We start from the raw sequence: 16928 nt of genomic DNA on the forward strand, positions 1-16928 counted from the left end.
CTGTCCAGTCATTGGTTTCAACCTTGCAGTACTCCTTTTTTAATTCTGCACCTCTGATGCAGTCCAGACATTGCATAAAGTCAGCATACTGACATTGGGTGACAGTTTTCTTGAGCCTCTGTGGGTCGTGACCTGGATGCTCCTGCCTGTGCAAGAGGTTGCTTCAATATCTACATCTGGAGCAATGTGTGTGGGCTCACAGCTGGGGAACTCGATGTGTTTGGTGGATTTGGCACAGAGCAGAAACACACACATCGCCCACTGTTAGTACATCTGTGTCTCCTTTATTTTGGGTACATTAACACTTTTCCTAGCCTTCCACATCTGTTGCTGTTTTTCCATGGCACTGACAGTGGTTTCAGATATATTTACAAAAGGAGTCGTGCTGGTGCTGAATTTGGTCCGCGTTTGCCTTAATCTCTCATTTATGGGTACACTGGCTGCTCAGCTGTCCCTTTCCAAAGTGTCTACATTTCAGTGGTTAGCACCACGGACGCCATGCAGAGATGTCTGTGAGAAGCTGGTTTTTTCAGCACAGCCAGCAGCAAAATAATGTTATTCCACAATTATTTGTATTTGCGGTGTGAAACTCTGTTTGCTTGACACAATTCAGCACAGTCCATCCTTTCCAGCTTGAAACAGGATTAAGTGTTGACAGTCTCCTCCAACCCATAGTAAGAAAAGAATGAAGGGATTGAGTCTATAGATGAGGACAATAACTCACTGGAAGACCCAGAAGTGGGAACTTGTTTAAGAAGTATCTTTAAATGTTAGAATCTAGACTCACAATATTGTGCTGTAGTAGATATATATGGATTTGTGTGGTGGTGAGCTCTCATATTCCTAGCAGATTTATCTGAATTCTTAATATTCCACCGCACTTGTGTTATCAAGGATCTGAACCCAGGGTAGATCAGAGCAGGCTTGATTCTCAATGTCTGGGGTTAGATGAGTCAGTAAACAGATGTACCCCACAGACTTCCCCACCTCTTAGGAATGAAAAGGTAAAGGACCCATGGACGGTTAAGTCCAGTCAATGGTGACTATGGGATTGCGGTGCTCATCTTGCTTTCAGGCTGAGGGAGCCGCCATTTGTCCACAGACAGCTTCCTGGGACATGTAGCCAGCAGGACTAAACCGCTTCTGGCACAACGGGACACCATGATGGAAACCAGAGCGTATGGAAATGCCGTTTACCTTCCCGCCACGGTGGTGCCTATTTATCTATCTGCACTGGTATGCTTTTGAACTGCTAGGTTGGCAGGAGCTGGGACAGAGCAATGGGAGCTCACTCCATTGCGGGGATTTGAACCACCGACCTTCTGATCGACAAGCCCAAGAGGCTTAGTGGTTTAGAGCACGGCACCACCCGCTCTCTTAATGAAAAAGCAAAGTATAGCATTTGGGGGACACAGCTACAGTCGAACTGAGCCAGACACCAAGTGACTTAGCCTTCACTGACAGGGATCATGCAGTGTGTCTCTTTGACTGCAGCGTACAGAGGTGTTCTGCCCCCTCAGAAGTCCTTGGAGTATCTATGGAGATTTCCTATGCAAGGAAAAGAGGAAAGGGAGCTGCTAGATGCAGGCTTCTACATGTTTCAAATTAGTATGTTCAGAGGTACATTTTAAGCAACCAATCTTGCTATTCGGTCTCTGGTGATTCTGCTGTAAAGTAACTTGGACTGTTTGGCAGCAGAGTTGCTGGAGACTAAAGATTAAGGCTGGTTGTTTTTACGATGTTCTTCAGGAGCATGCTTAATTTGAAATGTCTTAGATCCAACGAAGTGCACTTTGCACTGAATGTTTCTCCTTTTTACCAGTATTGGTGCTTTCCCATGTCTACATCCGGCCCGTCGTTTAAAGCCATTTTGTTTGTAATATGTGTTGTAAGGACGTGCGAGGATGGCCAAACACTTCTGTTTGGGGAATCTGAAGTGCTGGAAAACCTTGTCTTCTGACGAGTTTATTGCCCTCAATAATTCTCTTAAGATAGTGGTTGGTAGTACTGACACAGCTTGAAAGGTAAAGCAATCTGTACTTCTGCCCTTGATAAATACGAATATTCAGATGATGCATAACTTGGGCAAAAGGTGCAAATCCACTCAGAATTTGAAAACTAGCAAAGCTGTGTAAGATCTAGCTACATCCATTCTTCTATAGTCTCTCTTTTAAGAAACAACCTCTGTGAACTTGGCATGTATTATTATGATGATGTACAGGTGGTAACCATTTTGCCTGCATTCAGTTGACGTGTGACAGCCGATGCACAGGTCCTTTTGGACCCGGAGGAGGGGGCGGCTTAAGCATACTCTACTGTTGTGCATGGGGGCCAGGAATGGAACCCCTGTGCAAAATGCTCACCCCCCTGTAAGCGCGCGTGCACACACACACACACACACACACACAGAATTCCTCGTGAAACACCAAAACCAAGGAAACTTACAACAGCAAAAAGGCCAGCGAACGCCCCCTCCAAACAAACCCACCTATAAAACGCACAAGCCATAGCTGCTAAAACAATTTAGCAATCCAAACCAGCAAAGGAGAACTTTGTGCAAAGACTGAAGCACCCAAGTCAGTGCAGTGTGTTCCCTCCAACCCAGACAGCCTCTTCAGCAGGATACCATGGTTGATGGAGTCAAAAGGATTGAAGAAAACTGACAGTGTGTCACACACACCCGTCTGTGTCTCAGCAGAGGTGATCCCACAGGGCAACAAAATCAGTTTCTGTTCCGCAACCAGGCCTCAAGCCCACCTGAAGCGGATCTAGTAAATCAGTGTTGTCCGCAGAGAGTCATGAGCTGAGCAACCACCCACTCAAACACCTTGCCAAGGAAGGGATTTTCTTTTGAATCCGACATATAGTTATTAACACCTCCTTGGTCCAGACTATGTTACTTTAGGAACAGTGGAGTCATTGCATCCTTTAAAGACTCTGGATCCAACGCCTCTTTCGACGAGGAATTTACAACCACCTTGACATAACAATGTGGAACTTCTGTCTTGTTTGTCCTTTCAGATGCCTGATGGCTTGCTGATGTTTCCTAGCGCATATCATTATTTGTGACCTTGCCCGCTGCAGGGTATAACATAAGGGGAATGCTGTATCTATCAGCAGGAAGCTATTTAGTCTGGGCTGTGGAGCCATGCTAGGGATATCCATCAGAACCCTCTGGAAGGCTGGAGAGTGATCCAACTGCCTGTGTGTCAACAGGGTGGCTATTATTTTGCTCCAAAGAATAGAGCTGTGTGTATTTTGCTGGCTTGCTTTGTGCTTTGACCAAGAGATTTGAACACATGGGAAGCAGTTTCTCAAAGTTTTTAAATGCATGTAACGTTCCTTCATCCTTCACGGCGAGGTGAAAATATGTAGACATGGATAAAAGTACCTAGTGTGAAATATTTACATTTTAAGAGGGCATTCAATACCTGCTGCCCTCACCTGAGTATACAAACTCCGGAAGCCGTTCAAATAACTGCAGCAGCAGAAGAACAGAGCCACCTAGGTGCATTATTTTGAATATTGACTTTAATGGAAGGCACACTTCAGCCATTGTATGTTTGCGAAACAGGCGTGCATCTGTTCAACAGGTTACCGCAGAGGCGGTGAACTTGCTGCCCTCCAAATGTCGCTGGAACTCCAGCTCCCATCATCCCTGGCTATCTGAAGCTGGGCTGACTGAGGTTGTTGAACTCCAACTCATCATCAGTATCTGGGAGAAGCACAGGTTCCCCATCCCTAGGTTACAGTGATTTAGGCTGGAACTAAAGGTTTCCCTTCGCTGACCAAAGGAACTTCTGCCAAGAAGACTTACTGTATCCACAGAAGAGGACCTTTCGGATCTGAATACGAGTCTTCCCATGAGTAGTTGTCGTCGTGCACCTAATGTTGTGCATCTAAAACCAACATTGATGCTCCAGTTGGCATCTGTTTTTTTTTTCTGAATCGTATCCAACAACAACGCTGGTAGGTTCTGGGCTATGGGATCTGATAATGGCAGCTAGCAGATTGAGGTTGAATCCTGACAAGACAGAAGTACCATTTTGGGGGGATGGGGCAGGCACGTGTGGGAGACTCCCTGGTCCTGAATGGGGTTACTGTGCCCCCGAAGCCTTGGGTAGGCTTGCCATACATCTGGAATTTCCTGGACATACCCAGAATACTGCTGTCAGAATCAGTGCCCCAGCAGAAATTGGCATATCCGAACTTATGGCAACCCATGTCGGTGGTGTTTTTGCCTATTTTCCTTTTAAAAAAGATAAAAAACTGCAATTTTGTTTTGCTTAGGAAATCAGAAAAAAAAAATATTTGCCCAATCTGGGCTAATCCAAAGTTGGGCTTTAATGTTCCACTATAGCCAGAGAATTGGGGCAAAATTTATGGGTAGCAAATTTTGGACAGATTGGTTCAAAATAGGCCACTCTTGAGGCTCAACCTTGCTGTTTACTCAGATTATTGTTGTAGCAACAGCAGCCAAGTAGCACCAAGATGGAGCTGGGCGTTTGCATTGGGAGTGGTTCAAGATGAGGCCACCATATTGTAGTCTAGTAAGCTTCTTGGATGCCCTTTATCCCCCACTGCTAAGAGGAGAGGAGGGCAGGGCATAGTCAGGGCCACTGATCGGTGGTCCTGTTCCTGCGGAAGTTCTCTGTCGCTGTCAACGAGGTTCTCCTCGGCATCGTTTTCCCTCTGAATTCCACAGGGTGGCAACATAGACCTTAGAATTCCAGAATGTGGAGGCTGCTGTTAGCTGTGAGTGCTTTTGCCTCTATTCACTTGCCTTTGCTCTGCATTCTTTAAACCTGCTCCATGCTTTTGGGAAGCAGGTAGCAGAGAGAGAGAAAGAGAGAGGTACTTTACATTTGAAGGTGCTGATAACTGCCCACCTTCATTCCCAACTAGTATTTAATATTATTATTATTAGGCAAACACCACAATTCTATATATAAAAAAAATTCCATCCAGTAGCACCTTAGAGACCAACTGAGTTTATTATTGGTATGAGCTTCCGTGTGCATGCACACTTCTTCAGATACACCACACTTCTATGATTCTATGGAATGTGAGGTTAGGGAGAGAATAGGTGGGGAAGTATTAGGTCTTTACTCAGTCAAATAACTAGTCCCTGCAAATGTGCTCTCTCCCTCCCTGCTGCTAGTTTTGAAATACAGTGGTACCTCAGTTTTCGAGCATCTCGGAAGCCGAACGCTGAAAACCCGGACGTAATTGCTTACGTTTTCAAACGTGCCTCAGAAGTTGAACAGCATCCGCTGCGTTTTTTCATTTTTTCTCCATTGACTTTGCTGATCGCCCTTTGCGCCTCAGTTGTTGAACGTTTCAGAAGTCGAACGGTCTTCCGGAATGGATTATGTTTGACAACTGAGGTACCACTGTATCTTGCCCCTGTATGAACCTGCCTGGAGCCTGAGATCATCACCCTTCGCTGTGTGCCTTCTCCAAGGGAGGTCCAGAGAGTGGCAACAGGACTCTACACACTTTTGTGTGGTGAGCCAACCTGGTCATCTGTTTGATGCCAGACAAAGGCGTTTTTTGTCTCCTCTGCATTTGGGGAATAGCGCCCATGATATTGTATTGGTTACCCTGTTTTAAATGGGTTCAAACCGTTTTATTATTGCAGTTTTTACTTGGTTGTAAGTCACTTGTGACTCACTTATCCCCTTAAACTTTGCTGCTCCTGAGCAACTTCTGTTGTGAAAGGAGCAACCTCTCCCTGGCGATTACTCTCACATTTGCCTTCCCCAAATAGGGCTGTGCAATATATTGATATATTATCCAAAACCGCTTTGAAGTCCATATTGTGATACTGGTTTCATAATTTTTTTACCTGGCAATATATTGTGAATCATGTGTGTGCTATGCAAAAATCACAATGTACGAAAAACCGTGGAAGCCAGCCAGTGCCCTTACATAGGTCCATCCTTATTTCAGACATTGTGATATATCGGTATATCGCGATGTTTAGCTGGTGATCTATTGTGATGTTGGAAACCACCATATATTGCCGGGCCAAACCACAATGGGGGGGGGGGCATCTTGGCTGCACTGAGCTCCGTAGAGCAAACCCCAGAGCTTTTCATCAGTGGGTTGAATCCAGACTTAGCCACATTCAGAGCAGACCCATTGAAATCAGTGGGACTTATTAGCAATGAACCATGAACCTCACCATGTCTACGCAAACTTTTGTTGTTGTTTCATCATTTAGTTGTGTCTGACTCTTTGTGACCCCGTGGACCAGAGCACGCCAGGCACTCCTGTCTTCCACTGCCTCCTGCAGTTTGGTTAGACTCATGCTGGTAGCTTCGAGAACACTATCCAACCATCTCGTCCTCTGTTGTCCCCTTCTCCTTGTGCCCTCAGTCTTTCCCAACATCAGGGTCTTTTCCAGGGAGTCTTCTCTTCTCATGAGGTGGCCAAAGTATTGGAGCCTCAGCTTCAGGATCTGTCCTTCCAGTGAGCACTCAGGGCTGATTTCCTTCAGAATGGATCGGTTTGATCTTCTTGCAGTCCATGGGACTCTCAAGAGTCTCCTCCAGCACCATAATTCAAAAGCATCAATTCTTCGACGATCAGCCTTCTTTATGGTCCAGCTCTCACTTCCATACATCACTACTGGGAAAACCATAGCTTTAACTATACGGACCTTTGTCGGCAGGATGATGTCTGCTTTTTAAGATGCTGTCTAGGTTTGTCATTGCTTTCCTCCCAAACGCAAACTATAATCCTGTTTAATTCCACAGAACCTACTCCCAGGTACTTTGTGTTGAGATTTCAGTCTCAGCCTAGGATCCAACCTAGAAGGCCAACCACAGTGGTTGGCATTCATACGGACATTGCTGTAGTCCACTTACCAGTGCTGTTTTCCCACCGGATGAGCTATGGAGGCACAGCTGTTGCTGGGGTTGAAGTACTGCCCTTTAAGTAGCAAGAGTGCTAATACCCCAGCATTCCTTGTGTGCAACAAGAGGTTGCTTTCATCATCAATCGTGCTTGTTGGCTCAGAATGCTTTGTGGATAATTTCCCAGCATGCTTCACAAAAAAATAGCTTATTACCAAGGCAATGGCCCACAGCATACTGGGACACATTTTATGATGTACATGAATGTGCTGGCTAGGATAGGAAATGATTCTGATGGAATACCACCAGTGGCAGGCTAAAAGCATGGCTCTCATAAAATAACAAAATACAGCCAAACCTCCATTGTTGAACTTGTTATGTACTGAAGTTCTCACCCTGGGCCAGCAGGGGGATATTGTAGATAGTTCAGATCCAGAGTGACGTTCAGTGATTGGATAGTTACAGAAAATGGTTACTGTTGCGTTCTAGTGGAGCTCTATATAAGGCTGGCTGAACCCTTCAGCACAGTTCTGTTCTGACCTGTGAATAAACAAGAGCTGTTTGAAGAATTGCTGTGTTGTCTGATATGTTCACCCACAACTTAACAGAACTTAATCCTTTTTGGAAGCCCATTTAGCTTCCGAAATGTTTGACAACCGAGGCACAGCTTCTGATTGGCTGCAGGATCTTCCTGCACTCAAGCGGAAGCTGCGTCGGACATTCGGTTTCCGAAAAATGTTCAAAAACCGGAACACTTCCAGGTTTTTGGCATTCGGGAGCTGAAACGTACAGTAACGGAGGCGTTCAGGAGCCGAGCTTTGTCTGTATAACCTAGCCTTCTCTTCTAGCAAGTAGTGTTGCACACAATGACGTGAGATCGGTTCTGCCTATGTGAAAAAGCCACGTCCATATATTTTTATTTATCGTGCCCTGTCTCTCAGCCCTTGTTTTCTTTCTCTTGATTGCGTAGCAGAGTTGGAAGTTTCGTTGTTTGTGAATGAAACACGACATGTGAGAATTTCCTCTTCTGTTTTGCTTGCACCATCATATCATTTGAGATTCACATGAGCACAGATATATTTTAAAAAATAAAATAGAAATAACTAAATAACTCCTAATGCAGCAAACGCCAGGAAGTAACTGTGAATCTGATCCAGAACTCAAACAATCAGATGATTTGAACAGGTCCCATTGTAAAATCTGCCCCATCCCTAATCCTCTTAAGTCGCTGTGGGTGTATATCTCTTTCTTCATCAGCTTCAGTGAATGGCAGCTTTTTGTGGGCAGGGGTCTTGCCTTCTGCCCGCTGAGAACCGACGGCTGACTTTTGGATTAGGAAAGCTGTCTTAGGCCTCAGAAATTCTCTCTGATCTCTGACATCCTTCCTTCAGGAAGCTTCTTTCTTAGATTGGGTTTCACCAAAGGAGGAAATATTATGTTCTACCCATTTAATTGGTATTTAGGATCTTAATTACCACACCTGTTTGCATTTAACTGCCTTTTGCAATAAGCTTGCACGATACCCAGTTTGGAAGGAAAACCCTCCTACTTCTCATCTGAAGATGTGCTGGGGTAGCTTTTCCTATAATCACTTCTTTGTCATCCTAATTTTCTGTTAATGGACTGCAATATGTGCTAGGCAACAAACCATTCTTTATCTGGTGCTGCTATGGTCCCAGGTTGACATCTGTGCTGCTGTTTTTTGGTTTTTTTTACATTTATAAACACTCCAAACACTCCAATCCAAACACTCCTATCCAAATTTTGGACTTTATACTGGCAAACAGCTGGATGCTGATTAAAATTTTGCATTCTGTATTGCGTTTTACAGTTCAGTGTTCAATTGGATATGGATTCTGGTGTTGCTAAAAGGGGAGTTAATCTTCCCCCATGTCATTTTCCTTTTAAAAAATAAATCAATTATTTATTATTATTATTATTAACAGTTTTCAACCCATCAAATTCCAACTAAACTAAAAAGAAAATAGAATACAGTATATCAACCAGAAAGGAAACTAAAGAGAAAAAGAATATAAAACCCATTAATAATCCTCATATAATTCTCATAATTCACAAAATTATAATATATCTATGTTGCCCTCGGTCGCCCTTATATCTTGATCTTCACAAGAGAGTGGGGGGGGGATGCTTCCATTTTGCTATCTGCTAATTGTGTATATAGCCATTATTCAAAGTATTTAGCATATATACTCCTGGTCCCAGCCCCTTCTGCCATTTTCCTGGTGCAAATTAAGAAAAACACCTTGGGGCAAACAGCAGCTTCAGGAAGATTTACGCAAAGAAAACTGGGGAGGCTTAATCCCTTCACCAGAGGCCCGGATATAATTCTCCTCTGCCTTTAAAGGAGCCACAGGTCCAATTGTGGACTAGCAAGGTTGCAACTCGTTGAGCCGTTTGGTGCACCTAACCGGTGGCTTTCACATGCACCATTTTGCCTAAACCAGAAAACCAGGAAGGAGGACAAAGTCATTGACTTGAAAAAGCAGTTAATTCTGCTTTGCAGGGCTGCCCTGAGCGTGTTTAGGATTACAGCCTTCAAAAGACAAAGGGAAGTTTTTAAGCGAATGTCATGACAGGCCGTCTGCCTTGAGAAATGTAATGATCTCATGGCGGACCCTTTGCTGACCCTGTGAGCTGACAGTAAAGAAGCTGACCTTGTAATGACTCTGCCTCGCAGCAGCTTATAAAGAGGAGACATTCACGAGAGTCTTTAACAACATGCTCCAATGTCTGTCCTCTTCTCAGACTATTGACCTCATTCGGAATTAATAAAATGCTCCCAGTGGCTGATAAATCACAGCTGACTCTTATCGCAGCAGCCAGTTCAGAGCACAGATTTGTGCATTTTTAAAACTTTGGTTTTGCTTTCCTCAAAAATAAACTGTACGCATATATACCCGCACTAGAGAACACCAAAGTTTTATTTTGGAAAACAGTGTAGCTCCAGGGTTGCACCCGGTTTTGCCTTGCTCAAGAGCTTTTGATGCAACAGATGCAGCTGCTACCATAAGAGAAAGGGGGAAGATGTTCAGCGGTTCCCTCCTTGGCCCCTTGAACCCCTGAAAATACGACGATTCACCTTGGAAGGGCTGAATAGCTTCTCTGAACATTCAGAGGGATGGTTCAGAGGAATTTCTCTGGAGGAGCCCCAAGGTCTCTGGGGCAGAAACTCTGGCGTATAAAGTATTTCAGCGCAGTCTATAGAGTCGCCATAGCTATAAATTAGTAGCAAAGTAGTTGGGGGAACAAAAGGAATTGGGGAGGACAGAATGTACTGCTCTTTTTGCGGACAAACCAGACCCATAAGATCATGTTTTATCTAGCTGGTTATCTAATTGTGGTTTTTGTGGAATGAGCTGGATCCCACATGACTTGAGTGACAGCGTGGCTTAGTATAACGAAAGTCAATGGAGAATTGTCAGATAGCAGGGGACCGTCAACTCTGTTGTTAAAGTGTTGAGTTAGATTATGAACAGGCAGGAGCCTATCTTTTCTGTGATATTATTTGCTGTTACTAATAATAAGAGTAAACTTAAAAATAATAATCGTATTGTAAAAGTTATTCAATTTATATAGGCTATTGCAATGAACAATGCTCTTGGTTTTAAAATGATTTTGAGTGGTGTCTCACGTTTTCTTATACTGTTGTATGGACAGATGATGGCCTTTGGCTAAGCAATAAAGATCTGGATTTCGCTTTTTGTCCACCCCCAGCCCCTTATAAAGCTGCGTGTCCGAATTGTAATGTTAAGTGGTTATTCTGATGGATGAAATGATAGTAATAGTAATAATAATAATAATAATAATAATAATAATAATAATAATAATAATAATAATAATATAATATATGTTTGAGCTGCTGCTTTTCTACTGAAGTACACAAGGTCTGATCATGTGATAAAAAGCATATTAAAAGTCTTTTAAAAATAAATAAATATGTGAATCTGTTATTGTCAGTCAGCCTAATCACATACCCTGTTTTACACGTCAGCGTGGGACAGGCCGTTACAGAGCCATAGCTGTCAACCTTCCCTTATTTAGCGGGAAACTCCCTTATTCCAGCACCGTTTCCCACTGCTATCCCGGATTGTTGATATCCCGTAAGTTTCTCGGATTTCAAAGGAAGCAGCTCCTCTCCCTTCCTGCCGGCCAGGGAGGCTCCTCAACTGCGTTGCTCGGCTGTGTTGCTCACCAATAAGGAGTCTGAGAATGACTGGGGGGATGGAGCTTGCATGCCTTGTGCCGATCAGATTGGCCGCGTTGCCTGGGGACTCGCCTTTGCTTCAGCGCTTCCCAGCGGAGAGGTGACAGCGTGGTTTTCCTTGCTGCTGTATCCCTTTGCTGGGTTGCTGCGCTGTGGGAACCACTGCTTGAGGCTTCGTTTGGCTGCTGGCTGGGCTTTCTGCCTTTGGGCCTTTTCGCTCGGAGGGGCTCTACTGTGTGTGTGTGTGTGTGTGTGTGTGTGTGTGTGAGAGAGAGAGAGAGAGAGAGAGAGAGAGAGAGAGTGAAGGTGTCACTTAAGCTGATAGTAGGAATGCTGTAGCTTTACACACTTACCTTCACACAATGTGTAATTAACTTGGGGCTTTTTTTTACCGGAGGATGTGGTGAGGTCAGTACTTTAGATTTACAAGGGGATCTGAGAGATGAATGGGAGATACGGTTTGTCCATATTAATGGACAGCTAAATAGAAACTTAACCCCAAAAGATAGGACCAAGATTCAAATCCTGACTGGGCAACTTTACTCACTAGTAACATTGAACCACGAGGACAAGATGGTTGGATAGTGTTCTCGAAGCTACCAGCATGAGTTTGACCAAACTGTGGGAGGCAATGGAAGACGGGAGTGCCTGGGACAGGTGAGGCTGCTGATCCCTTATTTTGGCTGCTGATCCCTTATTTTCGAGGCTGCTGATCCCTTATTTTCAAATCTGAAAGTTGACAGCTATGTACAGAGCTAATGCACATAGCATACAGCAATGGCTCCAGAGCCTTTGGTTGTGTACAGACCCTGCCTTTAAAGAACATGACTCTCCTCAAATCATCTTGGGGACTGCAGTTTACCCCTTACAGCACTACAATTGCCACCAGCCTTAATAAGTTACAGTCCCCAGGATTCTTTGGGTTAAAACATGGGTAGGCAAACTAAGGCCTGGGGGCCGGATCTGGCCCAATTGCCTTCTAAATCCGGCCCGCGGATGGTCAGTGTGTTTTTACATGAGTAGAATGTGTCCTTTTATTTAAAATGCATCTCTGAGTTATTTGTGGGGCATAGGAATTCGTTCATCCCCCCCATATAGTCCAGCCCCCTACAAGGTTTGAGGGACAGTGGACCAGCCCCCTGCTGAAAACGTTTGCTGACCCCTGGGTTAAAATGTGCTTTAAGTGTGTGGTACATATGCAGGTTTGTCCAGTATGTCACAGGTAATGATCCTTGGTGTAAAAAGAGATATTTGGCACGTCCTTAAGAGTGGCTTTTCTTTTCACCAATGAATGGCGTCTGTGTGTGTGTTGTACTGGTTGCATGTGCAAGGTGCCAGCTTTCATGGCCAACTTGGGTTTATTGGTGCATGCAACTGCTGGTCTATGTTTTAGCATTTGGGAAGCGTTCGTGGAATCAGGTTTATCATCCAGAGCACTATGTTACAACCATGGCATTCGGAAAATGCTTCTGAGCTCTGCAGGAGTTCCTGCTAACCCTGTAGAGGTTTTGGATTAAAGTCATAAGCGTAGAGACTTCAAACTTTTGCTTTCCCCAAAGGAGGAATTGCTTTTTACTGCACCTTCAAGTTTTATTTCAAAACCACTCACTGTCTAAAAGCAACAGGCTGACATTTCCTTATGCCTTTATCTGCAATGTGTTTTCATTTTCTTAAAACTATTACCACATCTAATATTCCTGTGTGATACATTGTGATGTGTTGCACATGTATGCTTTTGCTTCCTTACATTATCTCTGTAAGCTATCCTGCATATCCATGTATATATATCTTATAAAAATAATCCTATAATGTTGAGATATTGCAGGCACTCAGTATTTGTAGTGTCCGGAAACAATTGAAGATGTTCTTGTTTCGACAAGCTTTTCCAGCTGGATGAAGAATTGTTAGGTCTCTCTGCCTAGGGTGTTTCCCTTTCTTGCTTCTAGTTGTTTTATTGTACGGTTGTAAGCTGCCTTGAAATTTATATGCAAGGATATTTTAAAAATAAGAAGAAGAATGTAGACCGCTGTTTGCATGCCCAGGCGCAGTCCCCCCCCCTTACCCCGGGAGCCAGACCTCAAGGGCAAAGGAGTAGACCCAACAACATATTTTGGGATGAAAATGGCCCCAACTTTATTAAATTTCAGATGTAGGAAACCTTGGCATAGGCATTGGGCATGTATCCCTCTCAGCCCCCAGTTGGGGGTCTGAGGCATGGCCGGGTCAAATAAGAATATGGGACCACTGCAAAATGCGTTTACACAGCCGGTCCCCTCCTGTGATGCTGGGGGGAGCTCTATGGCCCATTTGCTTTGCGCTTCTGGACAGAGACTCCCCTCAAGACCCCTCTAATAAGGAATCCTGCTATCGCCGCCGGCACGGAATGGATGAGCCACGCCTTCACCCCTTCTGCAGTTGTTAGACTAAAGCAGGGGTTGGCAAGATTTACCTTGCCTGGGCCAGTTCACTCCAGCTGAGATCCCGCAATTTCTGGTGTCTGCATCTGTGCAGATGTGATTTCCGGCGTCTGCGCAAACGCGATTTCTGGTGCCGCGGAAGTGAGTCCCTGCCCCGTGCTGCGCCAGTTTAGCACAGCAGGAGTGGCTCGTAGGCCAGTTAAACGACCCCCGTGGGCTGCTTGTGGCCCATCGGCCTTAGTTTGCCTACCCCTGGACTAAAGGATTCCACTCAAGACCTAAAACCCCACCCGAGACCACGGAATCGCAGTCTCACCTCCAAGACTGAATTCACTCTTCAAGGCTCTGCTTCACGTCTTTCAACCAATGCTCATTCCCTGTAGGTGTAAGATGCACTCGGTCAGTTCTGAAAAGGTCCAGTTTGTCAGATTTAATTTCTGGATGTTTTATCATTCGGCCACCAAGACGCAGGGTCGCATTGCGTATAGCCCTGTTGATTTTTACTAGGGCGTAGGGGGATGACATAGAGTTGTTGAGCTTTTTTTGGGGGGGGTTACCCAGGGTTGTGCAGCTAAATCTGGCTCCCATCTGTCCCATCGCTGGCCAACTGCTGGAGTGTCAGCCAATCAACACCCACCCATTGACGCAGCAGCCAGTAACACACACAATAGCCACTGACAGCCTCGGGAGCAACCAATCAAACGTTCACCCTAGGCACTACCCATGTATAAGACGACCCCCACTTTTTAGCATGATTTTAAAAGGAAAAAACATAGTCTTATACACGGAAAAGTACGATATTTGACATCGTTCAAGGAGCTGCAGCAAATGCAGCAGATTAGCCATATTCTTATGGCATTTGCAGAAGCGCATGCAACTTACGCACGGGGCTTGCTGAGTTTTCTCCGAAGAGTCTTTTCAGGGCTACAGCAGAGTTTTCTCAAAAACTTGATGGCGGAGCTATTGTTGGCCACAGTTACACACATGCAAACTCCACTCCTAGCAGGAAAATTTTGGTAGGGAATTGTCTGAAAGCTGTGTGCATATCTGTGTACATAACATGGGTAACTGTGAGCATGTTACAGTTTCCTAAGTGTCTCTACGTGAATAAGGGTGGGGGGAAATTCAGCTCCATTCACAATTAAAGGCATTCCCCTATCTGTGCTTCCCAAAACAAAAACCCAGCCATTCTGCAAAGCCCACACTTCTCCATATTTTGCAGTGCAATTCTCCAAATGATAGTTACAAAAATGCACATATGTTTATATGAGGAGACAGTCACACTAAGATGCCAGTGAATATTCACGAGGATTTTTTTTTTAAAAAAAATGCAAACTGATGTAGAAATGTGGAGAACTGTATTTAAGGTGGTGGTGGGGGAATGAGAAACTGAAAGAAATCAAAATTGACAGATTCACCCATTCCCATACACAAATCATAATCTGGTAATTGTGTGACGTCATGCAATTTATATGAGACTTTTGAGCACTTTCCTACAAGGACATGATCCCTGTGTCTTGAAAATCTGAATTACCGGGCCTGGATAGCTCAGTTGGTTAGAGCATGGCGCTAATAATTTCAAGGTTGCAGGTTCGATCCCTGTATGGGTCAGCTGCATATTCCTGCATCCATGGGGTTGGGATCCCTTCCAACACTACGATTCTATGAATATTCAGTGGCCCTCATTTTTTTTGCTGTATTAGTGCCCCATTCAGGAATTTGGGTCTCTGGTAACATCCTTTCCTGGCTGCGGCCTCAGGAGAGCAAGACAACACTTCCATGGTGCTTGGTTCATGTGTGCCCTTGAGGCTCATCCCCCAATTTCATGTCACAAAGGCCCTTGTTTCACGAGGAAGGTGAACCTTCGAGATGCTGTCAGATCCCTTTCTAACAGCACTCCATCTAGTCACACCAGCTGACAACTTGGGGGCCCGGACTTTGGCCAAGCGCATAGAAATCCACCCAATTCACTTCTAATTACTAGGGGTGATTTTAACAATGCAAAGTCGAGGTCATAAAGTAAGCAGGATAGCACTCGTCACTATCAGTTCGTGAAATGAAAGATCTTTCTTCCGCACCGCCCGCGCATGGGTCATAAAGAACCTCTGCAGCTCTAGGTGTTACAGAAAAGCCTATTTCAGCTTGGCGGGCCATGTGTTTTCAGCCAGCCAAATCACCGTAGGCTCCGAAGATGAGCTAGCAATATTGCTTCAAGGCAGACAATGCAACACAGCAACACCTTTAACTGCAGAAGGTGCTTTATAATACTTTAGCAAAGATATGGATTGAAGATTTTCCATGGTGTAGGTTGATATCAATAATATTCTCCTCCATAGCCCATGAGTGTTTGTTGACATATATATTCTACCATGCAGTGCAAAGAGTTTCCTGTATAAACACAGAGCATCTCCCAAAATCCTCTGCCATGTCAAGACAGGTGGGGCAGGAGGCTGTAAGATAATTCTATTGAAATGGCCAGGCCAGAAGTACGGCTGAGCGATACCTGGTTTCCAGCGTTGTGATATATCACCAGCTAAGCACCGCGATACACTGATATATCAGAGCTTTCCAAGCTTTTCATGTTGGTGACACACTTTTTAGATATGCATCATTTCACAACACGGTAATTTAGTTTTACTAGCAAACAAAGGTTAAACTAACCCCTTTCCGACGTGAGAGGAGCATGGGGAGTGTTCGTGTGACACACCTACACACTGCAGTTGACACATTTAACGTGTCACGACGTTTGGGAAGCTGTGTGATATATCACAATGTCTGAAATAAGGATGGAACTCTGTAGAGGCAATGGCTGGCTTCATGGTTTTTCCTACATTGCAATTTTTGCATAACACACACACCATGATTCGTGATATATTGCCGGGTCAAAAATTATGAAGCTGATATCACAATATGGACTTCAAACTGATTTTGGATGCTATTTTGATATCTTACCTAGCTCTAGTCAGAAGCAATCTAGAAACCTGGAGAGATGTGCTTTTGCCAACCCTGAGTGCATGGCTACTTTGCCCATAGAATCATGGAGTTGGAATAGACCACAAGGGCCATCGAGTCCAACCCCCTGCCAAGCAGGAAACACCATCAGAGCACTCCTGACATATGGTTGTCAAGCCTCTGCTTAAAGACCTCCAAAGTAGGAGACTCCACCACACTCCTTGGCAGCAAATTCCACTGTCAAACAGCTCTTACTGTCAGGAAGTTCTTCCTAATGTTTAGGTGGAATCTTCTTTCTTGTAGTTTGGATCCATTGCTCCGTGTCCGCTTCTCTGGAGCAGCAGAAACAACCTTTCTCCCTCCTCTATATGACATCCTTTTATATATTTGAACATGGCTATCATATCACCCCTACCTCCTCTTCTCCAGGCTAAACATGCCCAGCTCCCTTAGCCGTTCCTCATAAGGCATCGT

General features: G+C 44.6%; 1 protein-coding gene and 1 long non-coding RNA gene across 2 annotated transcripts in view; one reads left to right on the forward strand and one right to left on the reverse strand.

Annotated features, from left to right (window-relative positions):
- The window catches only part of SAXO1 (stabilizer of axonemal microtubules 1), a 38354-nt gene that overhangs the window by 2217 nt on the left and 19209 nt on the right, over positions 1-16928 (forward strand). The gene's annotated exons all lie outside the window — the stretch shown is intronic.
- LOC309522116 lies at positions 3514-7182 on the reverse strand. The gene is made up of 2 exons (XR_014214856.1): positions 6873-7182; positions 3514-3741 (listed from the first exon to the last, which is right to left on the reverse strand). It is a non-coding gene; the product is annotated as an uncharacterized lncRNA (long non-coding RNA).

This window comes from Podarcis vaucheri, assembly GCF_965113315.1.
Source record: "Podarcis vaucheri genome assembly, chromosome: 17".
Lineage (NCBI taxonomy): Eukaryota > Metazoa > Chordata > Lepidosauria > Squamata > Lacertidae > Podarcis > Podarcis vaucheri.